At 45.0% G+C, this 7,101-nt stretch overlaps 1 protein-coding gene across 1 annotated transcript in view; it reads left to right on the top strand.

The window, feature by feature from the left end:
- Window positions 1–1,090: 1,090 nt before the first annotated feature.
- LOC141242784 (general transcription factor II-I-like) overlaps window positions 1,091–7,101 on the top strand; it is a 33,757-nt gene continuing 27,746 nt past the window's right edge. The window contains exon 1 of the mRNA XM_073668867.1: window positions 1,091–1,210. The gene's annotated coding sequence lies outside the window, so the exon portion shown is untranslated. The remainder of the gene's footprint in view (window positions 1,211–7,101) is intronic.

Genomic DNA, 7,101 nt, shown 5'->3' with positions numbered 1-7,101 from the left:
CTACATATATTATAGGTTCATTCCCCACCTACCAAGCACAGGGAATATAATATACACCTGTTTATATGGGATGTGTGTTCTTTCCCCTATTATCTTCATATATTATTTGTTCATTCCCCACCTATCAAGCACAAGGAATATAATATTCACCTGTTTATATGGGTTATGTGTTCATTCTCCTATTATCTACATATATTATATGTTCATTCCCCACCTACCAAGTACAAGGAATATAATATACACCTGTTTATATGGGTTATGTGTTCATTCTCCTATTATCTACATATATTATATGTTCATTCCCACCTATCAAGCACAGGGAATATAATATACACCTGTTTATATGGGATATCTGTTCATTCTCTTATTATCTACATATATTATTTGTTCATTCCCCACCTATCAAGCACAAGGAATATAATATACACCTGTTTATATGGGTTATGTGTTCATTCCCCTATTATCTACATATATTATATGTTCATTCCCCATCTACCAAGCACAGGGAATATAATATACACCTGTTTATATGGGTTATGTGTTCATTCTCCTATTATCTACATATATTATATGTTCATTCCCCACCTATCAAGCACAGGGAATATAATATACACCTGTTTATATGGGTTATATGTTCATTCTCCTATTATCTACATATATTATTTGTTCATTCCCACCTATCAAGCACAGGGAATATAATATACACCTGTTTATATGGGTTATCTGTTCATTCTCCATTATCTACATAGATTTCAAGTTCATTTCATGTTCAAGATGCAGAAGCTATCTGTAATGCCTCTCCATATGTTTGGACCTATAAGTTATTAGGTTCATTCTTATTTATTCCTTTTCTTCATTCCTTTTAGTATGTCCCCATACCAAGAGCTGTAATGCATTGAATATTAGAGAAGCCGCTTATCCCCAGCAGCCCTGTGTATAGGCCACAGATGGGAGTCGTACTTCGGTACTACGCCCCCCACCGTACACGACCCAGCAGAGCGCCCGTGCAGTGTGTGCACAGCCATATCACAGCTGAGGCCGCGGCAGCTCCGGGTGCTTTGTTCTCTAGCACCGCAGGAGGTGAGTGTGTACAGTGACAGGAATACAGTGTGAGCCCTGGCTGCCATGTGCACGTAGTGGAGGGCGCGGACAGCGGCACCACAGCAGCTTCTTCACATCCCTGACAGCCGCTGCAGAGCTCCTGGTGCAGGTAAGACATTGGGGGCTGTCTGGTAACATGTGGTCATGCACTGACATTAGCCTTAGTGTCACCAGGCTCAGAGCTAGGGCTGGGAGCCACAAACCTCCTGATTGGATGTCAGGATCTGCATGGGCGGGGCTTAATCTTACAGCAACCAATCACTGTCCAGTGGTTTTTGGTTATGAAGCTGTAATGTAATAATCACCATGAAGCACATTATTGGACAATGTTACATTTACTGCAGGCATATTTCTAAAGGTTCGTGATTTTTATCTAATATTTATTTTACTTTGATAGATCTGTGTATTTATTTCTACATTTATAAGAAATGTTAAAGGGTTACTCTAAGTATTATAAATGGCTAAAATTGCAAAGTGTTTGCAATTTTTTTTTAAATAAAAAATCTTTTCTATTCTCAAAAACAGTTTTTTTTTTATTTTATTATTTACTGATTGTAGCATAGGGAACTTCTGATAGCGGTGATCAGGCTCCAGACAAGGCGCTCAGCACTTGTAGGCTCTTTTCTGTCCAGCTTGTAAGCGCTGGCCGGATTGCTTAGCTTCAGTGACCTCTGCACTCCTCCAATGCTGCAGAGACAGCGCTGCCTCTAGTGGCAGCATGGGAAAGTGCAACGTTCGGACCAGCAGCTGAACGAAACCTCTTGTCCAATCTGTCAATCAAGCATAATCGCACCATCCCGAAGTAGGCAGGAAGCCAGGAGGTAGGGGTGCAGTACACTGCTGAACATGCAGGATCAGGTAACAGCTTAAGCTCCAAATTTGTAAAAATATTCTTAGTCTTCAACCACTCAACTAAAAACATTTTCCTGCTCATAAATCAATACTAACCACATTGGAACCAAATATGTATTTTTTTTAAATCTTTACTGTCTTAAAGAAAATGTTTTGTCCAAATTGTCTTGATTAAAAATAACTTAAAGGGAACCTGTGATCAGTTCACATCGAACACCATATCACATATATAGCCAGCAGCTTTTGTTTTTGTTTTGGCTATGCTGTCTCCCACTCTCAATCCATCATTATCTGTGCTCCCCCACTACACCCTCAATACATCATCATTCACTGTCCCCAGTCACCCACCTTCAATCCATAATTATTTGCTGCTTCCTATCCCCAATCCTCAATCCATCGTTATTTGCTGTCCCCGTCACCCATTCTCAATCCATCAGTATTTGCTATCCCCCACCCTCAATCCATCATTATTTGCTGTCCCCGTCACCCATTCTCAATCCATCAGTATTTGCTATCCCCCACCCTCAATCCATCATTATTTGCTGTCCTCCGCCCCCAATCCATTATTATTTACTGTCCCCCATCCCACACCCCCAATCCATCATTATTTGCTGTCCCCGGTCTCCCATACTCTATGCATCACTATATGCTGTCCCTGGTCCCCCACCACCAATCGAAAATTATTTGCTGTCCCCCGCCTCCCACCACCACCCACAATCCATCATTATTTTTTCTCCCTCACGGCACCCTCAATACATCGTCATTCACTGTTCCCCATCACCACCCCCAATTCATTATTATTTGCTGTCCCCCACCCTCATTCCATGATTATTTGCTGTCCCCCGTCCCCCACCCTCAATCCATCATTATTTGCTGTCCCCCGTCTCCCACCCTCAATCCATCTTTATTCGCTCCCACCACACCCATTTAATTAGTTTTATTAAAAAAAATCACGATCCCCTGCAGGTGCAGCTCCTCTTCTGATATCCTCCTGGCGAGTGGAGCACATACATGCCGGTGTGTATGCAATAACGTCATCGCGCACGCGCTGTTACCAGCGCGTCACAGAATAGGCGGAGGGACTCCCTTGGAGCTGCACGGCTGTTCCATGGAGCTCTAGAAAGGCAGAAAGGCTCCCTCCGCCTAGATCTGCGCCGCCTACATTATTATACCCTGGGGCCCGGTGAGCAGAAGCACAAGAGGGGGAAACTGGTCTTGGCCCGGGCCCCCCCACCTTTGTTTCAGCTCACTGGGTCCCATACAGTAGTAAGGGCAGTAATGCCCTGATAGCGGCCCTGGACGTCATCAAGACCTTACTGAGCTTGCACCTTTTTTGCCACCTAATCTGAAAGCAGTACGATGTAGAGACAGACTGAGACCCTGATTCCAGCAATGTGTCACTTACTGGGCTCCTTTCTTTGGATATAATCACTGTTTTATCAGTAGGAGATTATCATTAGAGGACTAGTAAACTTGTTGCCGTATAGTTCTCCAGATTCACGAGATCTGTATAAACTCACACCCATCACTGACTGGCAGCTTTTTGAGTACACTGTGCATAGGCAGAAAGCTGACAATCAGTGGTGTGGGTGGATTTATACAGAGCTCAGCATTCAAAAACAGCAGAGAAAACATTCTTATCAAAACTACAGCAAGCAGCCCTGTAAGTGATACATTACTGGAATCACAATATCTGCCCATACATTATGCTCCACTCAGATGGGGTAGCAAAAACCTGGTGACAGATTCCCTTTAAGCCCTTACATGTAAGGAGCCAGTCAATAGCAGGTGTATGGAATGGGATCACAGGGTGAGGCCGCCCCATACCTGGCAGGTAATGGGTTGTGTGTTACAGCCAGGACCTGCCTCTAACAAGCGCTGCCTGCGATTGTTACCCTCTAAATGCGCCAGCAGGAGGGAATGTCATTTAATGTAATATGGGGTGTAAACACTTTCAGAAAAGTCTGATCTATCAAAATATAAAGTAATTAACCCAATCAGTAAAAATTGATTTTTTTTTCACAATTTCACTGCACTTGGAATTTTTTTCCTGTTCTCCAGTACACTATGTGGTAAAATGAATGGTATCACTCAAAAGTACAACTCGACCCGCAAAAACCAAGCCCTCATATGTCTATGTGGACAGAAAAATAAAAAAGTTATGAGTCTGGGAAAAAGGGAGAAAAAAAAACAGAAACGCAAAAACGGAAATTACTTTGAGTAGGTGTTAAAAGACCTTTGCATAAATGGCATTAATTTGGGATATAAAATCCTGATGACAGGTTCCTTTACTGTTTTCTGTCAGCTCTCATACAGGTCTCTTATGTAATCGTTTTATATAACGAGATTGCTAACTAGGCCGGGTTTAGACGAGCGTATGAAAAATTGTCGGCTTTTCATCTAGGAAAAAATGGCTTTTTCATCCATATGGTTTTCTGTATGTCTGTTTTATACATCAAAAATGAAAAAAATATACAAGGCCAATAAAGTTTCCTACCTTATCAATTGCAGTGGATCCAGTAAAACCACATGGATGGTGTCCATATGGTTAGTCATTTGTTTGACACCCCAATTGGATTTAAGGGGTCAGATTAGCGTATGCTTCAATTACCGAGGACCATCGATCCCTGTATAAAAATCAAACATTTATTCGAGGAGCGCCGTGACGGCTAGATTGTGAATGTCACAACCCCATTGTATGCCTGTAGAGTATACAGCTGCTGGTGTCACGGCTGCGGAGTGAAGGCAATCTTCATCTGCGAATGTATTGAGGAGTAATAGGAGATGGACGTTCCTGGTAGACCGCGCTGCTGCTGGAATAGTAGTCGTTCCACGCATTGGCAGTATTAAATAGTAGCTTTATTACCCGTTTCAAGTTCATATCGAACTTAATTTTAAAAAATAGACTACGTACAGCTGTGAAAAACGTCTTGATGATTCAGGGCTATAGGGTCTTGCCTGTACGGAGAGAGGTCAGATTGCAACCAGAAGGGATCTAGAAGTATCAATACAAAAGTGCTCGTTATATCAACAGTGCAGTGATGAAAACCAGGTCAGTCTTACCTATCTGGTCCATAAGAAAAGGCCAAGTCAGGGAAATACTGCATTAACCCTTCTTTATTTTAAATGGGCCCTCAACTGTAACGTAGCCCTAAAATTACACTGCCTCAGTGAAAGATGTCATCTAACAACACAAGAAATGTGCAGATATCTTGACTTGTAAAAGAGTTTGAACTAGTCGGTCCTTTCTTTTAAAGGATATAACAATTCAAACTATTTTCCAAATGAAGCTATCTGCAAATTTCCGTGACATGACATTACATGAGGCGTCAATGGGTTGTTCTAACGTTCTCTTATCGGAAGTGCACCACTCCCACCCCCTGATTTTCTGCTTTGCTCCTGAAAATTGACAATTTGGATCAGTGGCATAGTCGTGCTCCTGGACCTAACTGTGCGCTCTCCAAGGCTGCTACCATCGTTAGCTTTACCTGTGCTGTAGGGGAGAAGCTGTTGGATCCAGCTATCCAGCAAGCTTCAGAGCGGTGCAAGGAGGCACTAAAGCGTAGCGCTCTTCACAACTGGGTAACCGGCCTCTCTGAGACTGCAGCGTGGCTGATAACCTAGGCAATGAGCTGTATAAAATTAAAAATCCCTCAGTTTTCGAGACCCTAGAGCAGGGGTCTCAAACTCGGCTGGGTATATGGGCCGCACATGGAAAAAATTTGAATTTGGGGGGCCGCATTCTTTGTTCAATGTGACATTTTTAGTGATACCATTTTTTTTGTATACACCTTTTGAACATTTTTGCCGTGTTTATTTTTTTATGGCTTGGGTCGTTATGGATGTGGCGATAATAAACGTGCACTTTTTTGTGTTTACTTTAGTTTACATATAAAACAGCATTTTTAGTGCCCAATATTTTTTCATGCTTTATTTTATTTTTTATTTTTTTTACAATTTTATTTCCCCCAATTGGCCACATACAGTAATATTGTCTCACAATTAGCATCATATAGTAATAATGGAAAACATCTTGTAGTAATGTTCCCCATCCAAGTCCCCATCTTGTACTAATGTGCCCCATCCTGGTCCCCATCCTGTGGCTATGTGCCCCATCCAGGTCCCCATCCTGTGGCAATGTTCCCCATCCAGGTCCCCATCTTGTGGCTCTGGTCCTCATCTTGTGGCTCTGTGCCCCATCCAGGTCCCCATCTTGTGGCTCTGTGCCCCATCCAGGTCCCCATCTTGTGGCTCTGTGCCCCATCCAGGTCCCCATCTTGTGGCTCTGTGCCCCATCCAGGTCCCCATCCTGTGGCAACGTGCCCCATCCTGGCGCCCATCTTGTACTAATGTGCCCCATCCAGGTCCCCATCTTGGGGCTATGTGCCCCATCCAGGTCCCCATCCTGTGGCTATGTGCCCCATCCAGGTCCCCATCCTGTGGCTATGTGCCCCATCCAGGTCCCCTCTTGTGGCTATGTCCCCATCCAGGTCCCCATCCTGTGGCTCTGTGCCCCATCCAGGTCCCCATCTTGGGGCTATGTGCCCCATCCAGGTCCCCATCCTGTGGCTCTGTGCCCCATCCAGGTCCCCATCTTGGGGCTATGTGCCCCATCCAGGTCCCCATCCTGTGGCTATGTGTCCCATCCAGGTCCCCATCTTGTGGCTATGTGCCCCATCCAGGTCCCCATCCTGTGGCTATGTGCCCCATCCAGGTCCCCATCTTGTGGCTATGTGCCCCATCCAGGTCCCCATCCTGTGGCTATGTGCCCCATCCAGGTCCCCTGTTGTGGCTATGTGCCCCATCCAGGTCCCCTCTTGTGGCTATGTGCCCCATCCAGGTCCCCTCTTGTGGCTATGTGCCCCATCCAGGTCCCCATCCTGTGGCTATGTGCCCCATCCAGGTCCCCATCTTGTGGCTATGTGCCCCATCCAGGTCCCCTGTTGTGGCTATGTGCCCCATCCAGGTCCCCTCTTGTGGCTATGTGCCCCATCCAGGTCCCCTCTTGTGGCTATGTGCCCCATCCAGGTCCCCTCTTGTGGCTATGTGCCCCATCCAGGTCCCCATCTTGTGGCTATGTGCCCCATCCAGGTCCCCTCTTGTGGCTATGTGCCCCATCCAGGTCCCCTCTTGTGGCTCTGTGCCCCA

Source organism: Phyllobates terribilis, unplaced genomic scaffold, assembly GCF_046119375.1.
Source record: "Phyllobates terribilis strain yellow unplaced genomic scaffold, ASM4611937v1 Scaffold_1077__1_contigs__length_431683, whole genome shotgun sequence".
NCBI lineage: Eukaryota > Metazoa > Chordata > Amphibia > Anura > Dendrobatidae > Phyllobates > Phyllobates terribilis.
This window is presented reverse-complemented; position numbering and strand designations above follow the sequence as displayed.